Source organism: Sphaeramia orbicularis, chromosome 6 (assembly GCF_902148855.1).
Source record: "Sphaeramia orbicularis chromosome 6, fSphaOr1.1, whole genome shotgun sequence".
NCBI lineage: Eukaryota > Metazoa > Chordata > Actinopteri > Kurtiformes > Apogonidae > Sphaeramia > Sphaeramia orbicularis.
Window position 1 is genome coordinate 35,971,738 of NC_043962.1, and position 15,847 is coordinate 35,987,584.

Sequence of the window (15,847 nt, forward strand, 5' to 3'; positions counted from 1 at the left end):
TAGAGCTATGACCACCGTCTTCATGCTGATTTGTAGTTGATAACATATGATAAGATGAAGATTATTGCCTTCCAAATGTATGAAACCTCAGGCCACATGAGGATGACGAGTGTTTCACTTCAACATTATCAGCCCTCAAAAACCAGAACACTGAATCAGACTGAAATACAGGTTTTTAATTTGTTTAATAAATGCAAATATTCACTTGAACAGCTTCTACATCTGCATGATCACTGTTCAATCTGATTTATTGAGAGTATTTTCCACATTAAAATCAGTTCTATTCACTGAGGTTTACTTCCAAGGAGCACAGCAGGTAGGTTATTAACCAAAGTCACGTTAGTTTTGGATGTTGATAATATTTTTGCAATAATTAGTGAATTTTCTCATTTCCTTACAGATTGATCCTAATGTGACTGATTTTAATTCGCTGCAGAGGTAAGTTTATTCCGTCTCCCATCGCCGCCCCTTTGCCGACACTGAACCGTAAATCTAAGAGCCCTCTTGTGGTTTGACAGTCTGTCGAATAAAAAAAGCAATAAAGCAAGCATGGCATTGTTAAAAGGTTATTTTTGGATGGTGAAAGTGATGCGAAAATGTTGTTCCAGTTTCAGCTGCTGCTTTGGTCTTTGAGGGGCAGCTGTTTCTAGTTCCATAACAAGGAATGTGACTTTGCTTTGCTGAGCTGTCACACTTTACTGTTAAAATATTGTCTGGAACGCAGCAGGACATACATCATCCAGCTGATGATTACTTATGCCTACTTTGTTTTAGCACAGTCTGAAATATATGAGCTCTACCGGAGTTCGGTTCAGTTTTTGGCACCATTTGTAAATCAGTAGAAATTCAAATATGTCTTTCGTGGAATATTTATAATATCACGTTTCTTTGACTGGTTTCTTGATAAATATATGAGATGTAAGTTTAAGTATCTGCAGCACTGAAGAAAATACTGAAATTCATATCTAAGTTTTTACCAACAGATGTATTTTAGAGTAAACGTTGGTTCATACATTAGCAAAGAAGCATCACATAGAGAGGTAATAATACAGATGAACAAAAATATAAGACACAAGTACATGACATAAATAGAACAGTAAATGAAATATTAAATACATTTATATAAAACATTTGGATGTAGAGGCAAGGAAGTTTATAATCGAATGCCTAAAACAGGGGTGTGAAACATGCGGCCCATGGGCCAAAAGCGGCCTGCCAATGGTTCCAGTCTGGTCCTCATTTCAATGTATTGATAGGATTAGTGGTTCAAAAGTTATTAAACATTTTACATCAGTAGATGTTTTCGGTATGAATTTGCAAAGTGCAAAAATTACGCGGAAGATAACAACAGTCAAGGGGGTTGAACTTGTTTTAGTTCAGGGGCCACACACAGCTTAATTGTGATCTAAAGTAAAATAATAGTATTTATATTTACATTACATTTATGCATTTGGCAGATGCTTTTTTCCAAAGCAACTTACAGGGGAAAAACAAAAAATGAAAGAAAAATACAAGAATAGATTAAAAACAAACAAGAATTGATTAAAAACATAGTGTACGTGTAGTGAACATGGAAACACTGTCATGTTCTACAACACTGATTCAACAGTAAAACCCATGGAGTTGGATCAATGACAGTGGATGGACACACTTGTTTTTACATACAGTTATCAATATCTTTGCTGAAAAAGGTTTTTTTTTCTTCATTTTTGTCTGTTTTGATATAATTAACTTTGAATTTACTCTGAGTTTTCATGAATATTTACATGCTCTGTGAATTAAATGTAGGAAAATACACACCAAAAAATGCAAATCACAATATTCTGCCTGTTACTAAATGTTTGGTGCCTTTGTAGGTGTGATCCGTAATGCACATAAATGGTAGATTTTTAAACAGAAGTCTTTGTTTACAGTATTGTGCAGGATGTTTTTTTAGAGTGTCTGTTTTTTTTTTTTTTGTCTTCTTGTGCTGTATGTAAAGCTGCTGAATACTTGAATTTCCCTTAATTAAAAAAATCTGTAAAAAAAACAAAACAAAAACTATCTATCTATCTATCTATCTATCTATCTATCTATCTATCTATCTATCTATCTATCTATCTATCTATCTATCTATCTATCTATCTATCTATCTATCTATCTATCTATCTATCTATCTATCTATCTATCTATCTATCTATCTATCTATCTATCTATCTATCTATCTATCTATCTATTTTTCTTATAGGATACATACAGGGTGGGGAAGCAAAATTTAAAATGAACATTTAGTTGTTTTTTCTCAGCAGGCACTGCGTCCATTATTTTGAAACCAAACATATATTGATGTCATAACCATACCTAACACTATTATCCATACCTTTTCAGAAACTTTTGCCCATATGAGTAATCAGGAAAGCAAACGTCAAAGAGTGTGTGATTTGCTGAATGCACTCGTCACACCAAAGGAGATTTCAAAAATAGTTGGAGTGTCCATAAAGACTGTTTATAATGTAAAGAAGAGAATGACTATGAGCAAAACTATTACGAGAAAGTCTGGAAGATACTATTAAAGAAGAATGGGAGAAGTTGTCACCCTAATATTTGAGGAACACTTGCACAAGTTTCAGGAAGCGTGTGAAGGCAGTTATTGAGAAAGAAGGAGGACACATAGAATAAAAACATTTTCTATTATGTCAATTTTCTTGTGGCAAATAAATTCTCATGACTTTCAATAAACTAATTGGTCATACACTGTCTTTCAATCCCTGCCTCAAAATATTGTAAATTTTGCTTCCCCACCCTGTACAACATGAGCTCATACCTCAGTTTAACTCACCTTACCACCTGGCTTTCTCACTGCTACTCTCTGTAATATTTCTTAACAGATTTGCTGTAATTGAACAAGTCGTCATACGTCATAATCCCAGCGATGACTGCAGCATTTGATATCATAAAATCCCTCCTGCAGATTTAGTTTCATACCCGTTTCCATCCTGACCGTACAAAGTTACAGCACTTAAGTCCCCTTGGATTTACAGACACGTCAGCCTCCACTGTGTGCCGGCCATTAAGAACAACACGGTTTTATGACACAATTTCTAGGTGAAATGTGTGGTCCAGTGTCGTTAATGGGACGTTAATAAGAGTGATTTGTTAGTTTTATTCTGGTCACTGCATCAAGTCTCTGGAAATAGTTTGCACTTTGCACCAGAACTTGACAGCCTCAACAATGTCTTGTGTATTTGGTATCCAATTGCTCCAAGTTGCTGCAAGTTATATTTGACCTCTGCTGACGGCTGAAGCATATCCTGAGATAACAGCTGCCTCCAGCCAGAATTAGAAAAGAGAGAAGAAGAGCTGGAGGGCCATCTAGAGAGCACAGATGTACAACAGGTTGAGTGTTGTGGAAGTGTAGGTTGATATTTTGGAAATACGCTTCTTCTCTTATCTTGCTTAGAATGACATCTGCCCATTAATTATAGAAAAAAAGGCCACAAAAAGTAAATATGTAAATACCAGATACAAGAGGAAACTGCAGGTTTTGGTTTGTCTTAAAAACAGCATCTTGGAACCACTTATAAAGTCCACCTATAAACCTTTTTTTTTTTTCAGTTTTTAACCAAGCAGAAATGAAATGGTATGTGTGCGTTTTTTCTGAGATGATATTTTGGTGAGCTTTCCTTGACTTTCACTGGTTATCTCACTTTTATCATAGAAGTCCCCTTCAGCTGCAGGTGAAATCAGAAGGAAAAAAAAATCTTGAAAATACTCACATTTCATTAGCAGCTCTCTCATCTGGGTCCAAATTGAAAGACTAAATATAAGTAAAGATTCTCTGAAATCGTTATGGCCATTTTTTCAAGCTTTTGTGCACAGCTTCTGGAGTAAATTCCTGTATTTACATTACATTTATCACATATTTAACCCTCCTACCTGTATGAAAACACCTGTAGTTAACTACAATCTGAGCATCACATGGTAGATTTTCTACAGCCTGAAAACACAGGAAATTAGTAGATGGAGAAGTCCCACTTGAATTACAATATGCTGAAAAGTCATAGAATTTTTGCCCAATGACGCTACAAATTATTGAGCATTGCAACTTAAAGAAGGGAAGCAAGAACAGAAGTGTCAGAAAACAGTGACAAGTGGTGACAGACACAACAAACCCCACCCCTTGCACATATTGTAACTTATTTTGGCATCGATCCAGCTGATGTCATCATGTCTATGCATGTGCTGATGTCTGCATATCAGTTGCTTCTATATATGTGCCAAGTTTGAAGTAAATTGAAACAAAATTGATGTTTTTATTATAGACGTGAAGTTTTGCCCATTTTAAGTGAATGGGAGATGAGAAAGATTTTAAAAATTCATAAAAAATTAGAACTTTGACCTACTTTTCCCAAAATGTAACCACATCTATTCTGGGTCACTGGCAATCTATAAACCAAATTAGGTATAAATTCAGCTAATAGTTTTGCTGCTACAGGCATTTGAAATTTTGTTCATTATAAGTAAATGGAGGGAAAAAAATATTTTAAAAATTCATAAAAAATTTAAATTTTGACCTACTTTTCCCAAAATGTAATCAGATCTATTCCAGGTCACTGGCAATCTATAAACCCAATTTAGTTTGAATTCAACTAATAGTTTTGCTCCTAGAGTGTTAACAAACACAGAAACAAAACAAACCAGAAACAATACCCCTTGCCTCTCCCTTTTTTTTTTTTTTTTTTTTTGGGGGGGGGGGGTTGAAAATATTCCAATAGGGTTAGATGATCTGACCCAGAAACTTTCACCACTCTAGATTAGAGACAAACTACAAACAGGCTCTAGATTTCTCGATTTGCCTGTTTTGCACACAGTAAACGGTACATTAAATATACCACTGTAACACTAGAGATCATTGTTTTAGTGTAAACAATGATGAACACTTGGTTCAGTATATAATTGAAACAAAGCACAATTATATTTGGTATTGGCACCAAACATTTACTCAATAAAGAAATAAATGAGGATTAAAATTAAAGTATTATAATCAAAGTGCTCAAGTGAAGCTAAGACATAAATCATGCACATACTGTGTTTTTCTTTTCCAACCAAACACTGTAGCAGTCGATTTTACTGATTAACAAGAGTCATCCAGGCATGAAGAACCAACCAGTGAAGTCAGATTCCCTCAGTGTCACTTCTTTTAGCACCTCTATATTAAACAAGACGCTGCAGCACTTGTAATTACAGTTGAAAGTGACAAATATTCCTTGTTGTCTTGTGTGCAAATACTTACAAGGACTCAGAGTCAACATCAAGAATCACCTCCAGTGTCCACCTCTTGTGTTACTAGTGTTTGCAATGATTTTTTTCTCATTTTGTGTTCGTGAAACATGCAAGAAGACCACTGATTTTTTTTTAAATTAATTGTGGCTTCAAGCTTGTGATGTGAATCCACAGATGTTGTTTTCCTCAGTTTAGTTGACACAGACATTTAAGTTCAAGAGCTGGAAGTCATAAAGCACATGTATTGACACTGTCGTTAAATTCTGTATGTCCTGTTTCCGTCTTGCCGCAGTCCACTGTGTGTCAGCGCTGATCTGATGAAGGCCAACGTCAAGTAAGAGAAGACGGAGGTTAAAGAGGAGGTGAGTCTGTTCTGTAGAAGCTGGAAACTGACACTAGACAACTGCAGAGACTCTGACAGCACCTGCTGTGGGAATTTGGTAGTTTAGTCTAGAGGGACATCTGGAGAGCATTAGAGTCATTTGAAGCTACAGGTCCAACACTTCCATCCATACTTTAGAACATTGTTGTCTAACTCATTTTCAGATAAGGCAAGTGTTAAATGCAGACAAATCTAAAGTTACGGTCTTCTCAAATGGAAAATGGCTACCCTCTCAGCTCCCTAAAATTAAAACAGCTGAAGGGAAAGAAATCCAAGTGGTGTCATCTTACAAATACTTAGGCATTATTATTGACGAAAATCTGTCCTTTAAGCAGCACATTGAGCATCTAGTCCATAAACTAAAGCTAAAACTTAGTTTTTCTCTTCAGAAATAAATCCTCTTTCTCTGTTCATACAAGGAAATGAGTAATTTCTGCTACTTTTTTACCTCTAACTCTGCCCGCTTAGATGACAAGCCTACTAACAGAGAGGTGATAGAGAGGTGATGCCTTTTGAAAAATAAACCTTTATGTTAAAAAAGAAAATTGAGCAGGTCCCTCAGGTCGATTCCAGGTACATTTTTATCTCAATCGTTGTCGTTATGCGAGTGCGCCTGAAGAGCTTCAAATGGCTTTGCTTTTTTTGGATGAAACTTTGTGTTCCCCTTTAATTTCTAAACTTTTTGCTCTTATAAAACATAATTTTAGGTCTTTATAGCATAATACAATGTAAATTATTGTGATAAAAAATGAAAAAAATACTCATGAGTATATGTAGATATGTATTTTACCCTAGCGATAAGGTGCTGTGCTGGAAAAATTAGAAAACCTGAGCCTTAAAAGTGCTTGAGAAGTGCTTGAATTTTACCTTGAAAAATGTGTTCAAACCCTGTACAATTTTTCATTAATTAAATACATCATGCATACTAATTTAGCATTTGGTCTCTAATTCTGAAAATGTTTACATGGCCAAAAAAAATGAGTATTCCTCTGATATTCCAGTTCACATGCAGCTGTTTACACACAGTTTTCCCCTGGTGGCAGATGTTCCACTGTGTGAGCTCAGCCTCTGCCTTTTGTTCTTCAATAACCTTCTGGAAAAAGGTTGACTTTTGGATATTTGCTCATACCCATAAACCTGTTGACATTCTCCATCATAATGTTAAACAGTAGGTGTGTTTCTATTTGTAAGCAGAGTTGTGGACTTTTTTTTAAGAGTAACCATCTGTCCCACAGAGGATCTTTGTTTGTACACCAGCTGACCGTAAACAGTGACCGTGCAACAAAACGTGCTAATTAGATTCATTTTTCTGAATGTCCTGTATACATGTCCAAGTAATCCTCATAAAACTGGAATGATATCAATACAGCTGAAACAATTAATTGATTAAAAAAATTATTCCATGACAATTTTCCTAAAACAAAGCTTTGTTTTCTTTAATGTTGGTTGTTTATTTTATAGATATTTTCAAACTGTTGTTGTTTCAGCTGATTCTGGAATAAAGGACAAGTTATTTGTAATCATCAGACACGTCTTTTTGACATTTTTAGTTGTTTTTTTTTTCACCTATTCAAGTAGTTGATTAATCGAATCAAAGTAAATCATCAATTACAAAAATAATCGATTGGTGCAGCTCTAGATATCAGCATATGCCACATTTCTGAATCAGAAAATGCTCCATTCATAAAATTCCATCATATCCTGGCAGAATTTGCTGTTCACATAAAGACTGTTGAATTAAGAACACAGTTAACCCATAAAGACCCAAACAGCAACTAGCAACCAAAACCATCTACTGATCTAAAATGTTTAATAACTTCTGATCCACTAATCCTATCAAAACATGTAAATAATTGGTGTAAAATACAGTTTGTCATCTTTTCATGGTCATCAGATATGACCCATTTGGACATTCAGAGGCTCTGTAGTGAACATGGAAACACTGTCATCTTCTGCAACATTGATTCACCAGTAAAACCCATGGAGTTGGATCAATGACAGTGGATGGAGACACTTATTTTTGTGTTAAGTTATTGATATCTTTGCTTAAAAAGGCATTTTTTTTCCAGTTTTCTTTGTTTTTTAACATAATAACCTCAACTTTAAAATCTGAGCTTCCATGAACATCTACATGATTGGCAAATTAATATCAGGAAAATATATGAAAAATGCAAAATTTATGGGCTAATATTATAATAATACGTGGCGATAAATCATTTATTAAGATTAAATCTAGAGGAAAATTCATTTGGGAACTGCCACAAAAGTAGCACTGGGTCTTTATGGGTTAAATTCAGAATGACAGTGAAATATTAGGGTGCATGTACATAGGCTTTAAGTCACAGATGTCAAACATGTGGCCTGGGGGCTAAAACCGGCCCGACAAAGGGTCCAATCCGGCCCTTGGGAGGAATTTGTGAAATGCAAAAATTACACTGAAGATATTAACAATCAAGGATGTCAAAATCATTTTAGGTGAATTCAATCTAAAGTGGGTCAGACCAGTAAAATACTTTCATAATAACCTATAAGTAATGAAAAGTGCGAATTTTTCTCTTTGAAAAAAAAAAAAAAAAAAAAAAAAACTAAAGAAAAAACAAGCACTTAAATTATACAAAATGTTTACATTTACAGACTAGCCTTTCACAAAAAAGTGAATAACCTGAACAAATATGAACAACTTTAAATGTCTTAATAGACGTATGTGGAGTTTTAATAATATTCTGCCTGTTATTAAATGTTTTGTGTATTTGTAGATCCATTGTGATCTGTAAGTTGTAATGCACATGTATAAATGATAAACTAAGGCATAATGTTGTAAAAATTGCACTTATTTTTCTTAAGAATTTTCAGGGTGTTTATATTTGTTCATGTTATGTTCAAGTACAGTTGTAGATGTAAACATTTTTATTACAGAATCTTACTTTTTTCACTCAAAAACAGAGAAAACTTAGGAGTCGACATTATTCATAAGTTCTTATCCTATTATTTATATTATTTTACTGGTCCGGCCCACTTTAGATCATATTAGGCTGAATGTGGCCCCTGAACTAAAATGAGTTTGACACCCCTGCTTTAAGTGTTTGGAAATGTGTCTAATGACCACTAGATGCTGCTCCAAGCTCTAAATATACTGTCTGTACTGGTACTAATGCAAATCATCCAGCTTTTCAACATGCATGCTGTGCTTTTTCACTGCAAATTAATACAAAGCCAATCTGAGTCATTACCGCTGTTCTGTGGTGACATATTTGTAGCGTGATGGGAGTGGTTTGTTCCAGGATGACATCATCCTCATTCATAGGCCACAAGGCGTCCCTGGATAATTTGATGAGTATGAAAATGATGTGAATAAAACGCTGTGATCTTCACAATGACTAGATGAAAACCCACCTGAACACTGACGGGAGGTGTTAGGACAGGGTATCAGATGTGTCACAGCATTTACACCATCATCATCATATGACCCATGTGTATGTTGACAAAATCTCAGCGACAAGCAGTAAATCAACCTCCGTCCATATGTATGTGTGGTGATATCCATCCATCAAATCTTAAGCATATGGTGGACAGATCTGGGCAGTGTAGCATAAGGCATATGACTCAAACATATGCAGGTATTAATGAAGGCAAATAGTGAAGAAATACCATACGCTTTGTTTGCATTCCCAAACTCAGACCTGCTGTTCGGTACATTCTTTAAGATCGAGTTGTATGTGGGACATCTCTGTAGGAAGCACCTGCCTATCTCTGCTTCAACTCATGAATCTGACCCACAGCTTCTGCCTCCGCTGCGACATTCCCAGCATGACTCAAAATCCTACATCTCCGCTGTCTGCGCCTCACTCGGACCTGTCACCACTTTTCCCCTCCGCCTTAAAGACTTGTCTTAAAGGCATGTGTGCTTATAGTGATCACCAGCTACAGCATGAACCAAAAGATCAGTTAAATGGTTGTTTTAATGGAACTAGTCTTTCATTGGTGCTATTGGTGATTTAGTGATTTATTCTGAACATTTCAATGAAATTTAACATATATGCACTTGCAAAACATACATAATAATACAAATATCAAAAATCATAACAATCTTAGTCAGAAGAAAAGCACAATAATTCCATTGACACGCCCGAAAAGGGGTGGGAAGAAGTATATTCACTTCAGCTTCCTCTAAGGACTCAGCTTCATGGCTTAGACTCACCAAAGAAATTGAATCTTTGTTTCAGTCATTGTTAATACAGTCTGATTCTGTATAAATATAATGGAACACTAAATCTATTTTGGGGAGGCAAGGGGTATTGTTTTTGGTTCGATTTGTGTCTTTGCTTTTCTTTTTTAACACTCTAACAGCAAAACTATTGGTTGAATTCATACCAAGTTGGGTTTAAAGATTGCCAGTGATCCAACTTAGATGTGGTTACATTTTGGGAAAAGTAGGTCAAAGTTCAATTTTTTAATGAATTTTTAAAATCTTTTTCATCTCCTATTTACTTATAATGGGCAAAATTTCAAATGGCTATAAAAACATAATTTTCTTTTGTTTTTACTTCAAACTTGGCACATATATAGAGGCAGTTGATATGCTGACATCAGCACACACATAGACATGATGACATCAGCTGGATCGATGCCAAAATACGTGCAAGGGGCAGGGTTTGTCGTGCCTGGCATCACTTGTTTATGTTTTATATTAACTTTTTTTATATATTGTAGTATATTTAGGTAAAACTGCATTTTAATCAATATCTATCTATCTATCTATCTATCTATCTATCTATCTATCTATCTATCTATCTATCTATCTATCTATCTATCTATCTATCTATCTATCTATCTATCTATTAAAGTACAACAAAAACTATTTATATGTACAAAAATCTAACTCTATACTACAGATGAGAAATATGTACAACAAATAAGGATATATACAGATAGATAGTTGGTTTTTCTACAGATTTTTTAAATTAGAAGTCTTTGTTTACAGTATTGTACAGGATGTTCTTTTAGAGTAAGTTCTTCAGCATTTTTTTTTTTTAGGGTATATATACTAACCTTAATGTCAGCCTGGTTACTAACCCGCCTCTTTTGTTCTGTCTGTTTTTTTTTGTCTTCTTGTGCTGTATGTAAAGCTGCTGAATACTTGAATTTCCCTTGGGATTAATAAAATATCTATCTATCTATCTATCTATCTATCTATCTATCTATCTATCTATCTATCTATCTATCTATCTATCTATCTATCTATCTATCTATCTATCTATCTATCTATCTATCTATCTATCTATCTATCTATCTATCTATCTATCTATCTATCTATCTATCTATCTATCTATCTATCTATCTATCTATCTATCTATCTATCTATCTCTCTCTATCTCTCTCTCTCTCTTTCACTCTGTCTGTCTGTCTGTCTGTCTGTCTTCTAAATCTGTTCTTTTTCTGCAGTAACACATTGCTGTTATTTTTAAAACTTGACAAATTGTTCTTATAATTGTTCTTCTAACTGTTAAAACAAATATCGAATAAAATATCAAACAAAATAATCGTATCAGTTATCTAAAAACAAATATGAAGAGGAGAAAATGACAATGACACTAGGGACGAAGTTGTAACTAGCACATACAGTCACAGAAAAAATTATTAGACCATCAAAAGTCATCAAAAACAATGGTTATATAATCAAGTACTACCTCCTGTGTGTATCATGTGACTAAAACAGACAAAAGAAAACATGGAATGACTAAAAGCACTGTTTTTGTCAGTACACTGCCATAGCTATTGATGTAAGAACTGAAGTGATTATGGTTATTATCAAGAAAACATGGAAAATAGATAGATATCAGCTCTGAAATTAAACTCTTATGAGCTATTTTTGTTGTTATCATTATACTTGTCCAAATAAATGTACCTTTAGTTGGACCAGGCATTAACATGAACAAGAAACTGAAGAAAACAAGGGTGGTCTAATAATTTTTTCCGTGACTGTATTTAAAACACTGATTCAGAAGACTGAATCGGCTCTTTACTTAACTTGATTATTTGAATTTTTGTTTTTATTAGTTGTGAAAAAAGTTCATATCGGTCCCTCAAGGCACTTTCAAAGAATATCTCAAGAAGTTATTCAGTTTACGATCTGAGGTTTTTCACACGTAGCCAGATATCCACACTTGATTAGTGCTGCAGATAAGTTTACATCAGTCGAGGAAAAAAACTGTGCTGTTTGGCCCCTTTGTTTTTTTTTACTAATATCTTCATGTGTGAAGTGCAGGATGCAATAGCAGGAGTGACTGGATTCTGGGGAAAAACTTTCTGTTGTGGTATTAAAATGACTAAATCAAACAAAAACACCATAAAACCTGCCATTTTCAGTCCATAGTCAACAGGTTGTTTTCATGTAATGAGGACGATTTTGGAAACAGTAACACACAATTAGCAAAAGGAAGAGGAATTCTGCCTGAAATAGTCTGGAATATTCTAACAGTACATCTATCTGATCATATTACAGATGTTTCGATGAGCAGAAGCTTATTTATTTGAATGAGAAGAATAATAAAACTATGAGCGGATTATAACAATTAACTAGTAATTAACATTCAGTTCAGTTCTGATCTGTTTTTATGCTAAATTGCATGTTTTTATTGTGATTCACACTTTAATTTCAATGTTTCCCCTCCATCCTTTACACCCATACGGACTCCCATATCAGTGTTTTCATGCCTGAGGTGAACCCTGGTACCAGATCAACTACTGACCGTGTGTTACCACTGAAAGCCATTAAATGCTACTAAAATTAGAATTGTGCAACCACTGCTGTTGGAGCCAGCACCCTGGAATAAATCTTAAAATGTTGTGTTACACATGGAAAGTTTGGCTACCTTAAACCTATTTTTATAGCACAAGTATTAATATGAGAGGGGCTCCAGCAGCCAGAGAATGGTCTAGAAGACTTTCTGATGGCTAATCCACAGCCCACAGTAGCAATCCAAGATGAAACGCTAACCATGCTTGGCTGTGATTATGTGGTATTTATAGTCAACAGAAATGTGAGCTAGTTAAGCACTTTATTTGGAGCAATGGTTACAAGTGATATCAAAGTTTCATTGCAGGTTTCTCTCTTTTGAACTTGTTTCTGAACTCATCAGACTCTGGATGTAGCGGGTTCGACGCACTTTTGGTTTTGATGTTTGCAAAAACCAAAAAAAAATAGGGCTACTTTTTCAATCTAATAGTTGTGTTTTGATTTTTTTTTTTTTTTTTTTTTGGTTGTTTGGTTAATTTATTAAAAAATAAAAATAAAAATTGGGGTTAAAAATGTGTGTTAGACGGGTAGAAGTCAGCTGGTTCTTGGATTTTACATTCGCAGCTGGATGATAATGGTTGGTCCATCACTCAAATTCAGGTAAAAATTCTTGCTAAACTTAAACTTCTAGATTTCTTACTTTGTTACGTACTTCCATTGGATTCTGTTCTTTTTAAAGGAGAAACATCTATATATATATATATATATAAAAACGGGATTTTTTCTTAATCTGTACACAATGCAACAGACATTTTTCCTCAGTTGTGCCTTTGATTTGAAGCTTAGAAGACTTTAACATGCTAATTTGTGATTTTATGCTGCCATGTTTTCGCAGGACATTAAAGATCTGAACTGAACTGAAGTGTTTAGGAAAGAACGTCAAGTCTTCCTCGGCTCCCATCTCAAAAATGTGTAGCCTCGTCGGCTTGCGGACCAACTCTTAACCTTTAACTGAGGTGTTAGGCAGCTGTGGAAGAGGCGACTCTGCTGCTAATTTCCTTGAGCTTAGTAGAAATTCCACAGCTGAAATCTTTCATGGAAGGCGACAACAGAGACAGAGATCGGGGTTTGACGTCTCGCCAGCTTTTAAGGACGAGACCTTGAAGAGACAACTGTCGCAAATAGGTAGAGGGACTGTTTGTGTTTCCCATGTCGGTGCTTTTAGACTTTTAGAATCAGCCTTGAAGACACATGAAGGAGGTTGGGTCAGTTGAGAAGGTTTAGTTTGTTGACACCAGTTCACATCACAAGTATTCTCTTTAATATTTGTTTTTGGAAGGTTGACAGAAAAAAAAAGTCACATACAACAAAAGCCACTTGGGATTAGGTGTTGGATTTCATATTCAGTATACTTACTATCTGTGGTGTTTTCTCTTAACATTACATAATCTGCTTGTTTTCATATCCAGTCTGTAAGTGGTTACAGAGTCTTTAAATATGGTTTTGTATGGGTGCAGTTCTTTAACCATTTCAAATCAACATTTATTGCACTTAAACTATCTTATTGTTAATCATCAGGTGTGATTTCTGTGTGCCTTTGGGTGTTTTGACAGATGAAACCCCCTTAACCCTTTCATGCACAAATTATGAGAACCTTAATCAAACATTTTTCCTTAGTGTTTTTATTCCTGTTTAGGGATGAAAAAAACAATGTGATTGAAAATTTTCCTCTGAAAAAGAAATTTAAAAAATACAATTAAAATAAAATAAAATAAAAAATACATAAAAAAAAGAATAATGAAAAAAAAAAAATCTTATGAACCTATTTTTCATGAAGTTGCAAAAATGTCCACTCAGCTGGACACCATACGTTCAATTTTTGACGCACAGAAACATGTATTTACTGATAAATTGTGTGAAAACTTTGGGGAGGGCTTGTGATTCTGGGGATTTATGCTCAGGAGAGATCTACATAATGTTACCAATTTATGTCAGAAAAGATATGTAGTGTCTTAAAACTTTAATACAGATATGTGTAAAAAAAAAAAGAAAAAAAAAAAACCAACGAAAAGAACAACAAAATCCAGCTGTAGAATAGCTGTCCACTGTAGTGACCAGTGTACATGAAAGGGTTAAACTTCCTTAAAATGCAGAAATAAATGAACGCTTGGTACTTTCTTGAGTTAGGTCTTGATCCCCCCTGAGGTTTTCAGCTCTGGTGGTTTTATACTGTTGATCATCATCCTTTTTCCTCCTTTTATAGCGTCCTGATGTCAGCAAGTGGAGTCCTAAAATGATATCAGGCTCCTCCTCGATGCCTCCTGATTTACTTGGTGAAGTTGGCAGGGGATGATGATATTTCAGGAGCTTGCCGGCCGATTGGCCTGAGGATCCTGCATTTCCATAAAGAGGACCTCCATATCCATATCAGAGCTCTCATATATATTCACCCCGCAGTGATTTCCTCCCACTGCTACTGGCCACTGCAGCCCTCCTCCTCGTCTGTCTGTTTTGCCGTAGGTGAGCCCAGTTTTCCTGCCTTCCTCCTCCTCTTCCTCCTCTTCCTCCTCTTCCTCTCTGCATGCCAGACCAGTGCCGGTAAATGGATATGAGCCAATTGGTGTTTTTTTGGGGAGACTTGTTGGTAAAGTGCTAAGGTGATGAAAGTCCTGACCCCTGGAGTTTGTTAATAAGTGAAAGGAGATGTGATCCAGGATAAAAGAGACCACTTTTAATGAGCTGAGATCATGTGATGTTCTGTTTGCTGTCGGCTGAAGATTCAGTTTTGGCTTCATTAAGTAAAACATTAAAACTAAAACATTTTGAAGTGTTTTGACCCTAGAAATAAGAATGTCATATTATTCTATTGGAATATGGCTTTTTAATGCCACAACAAGCACTATGTTTGGTCTTATGTGTGTCCTGGTTTGCCATTTTGTTTTTTTTAAATACTCTGTTATTTATTTAGAAGAGATGATCTGATTTTATTGATTTATGAGTGTAAATATGGGTTTAGTGGATAATTTGGTGTCCCGTTCAGCTAAGCATTAAGCATAGTTTGCACAGTTTGAGATTGTTTCACTCAGTTTTTCACATTTCAAAGATTATGAATGGACATATTATTGGGTTTTTATGGTCACACCTAAAAACACATCTATGCAGTTGGATTTGATGTTACTGAAGCCTTGTTTGGGCAAGAAAAGCAAGAGATGAGTTGTTTATTTTGGTTTGCATTACCAATTCTAAGTATTCAGTTAATTTTGTGAGGTGAAAAGCTTTCTACTGGACTCTGTTGATGAGGATAAATGTATTTTTTTTATCTGAAAAATGCATATTGCTGTATGTTTTTACCCTGTAAAAACCATTAGAATAATCCAGCGCTGTTTTTAATTCTGTCTGTTTAGATGTGTGCAGGTCATGACGTTCCTAGACTTTTGAATACGAAGGGAAACTTAAGCTGTGAATTG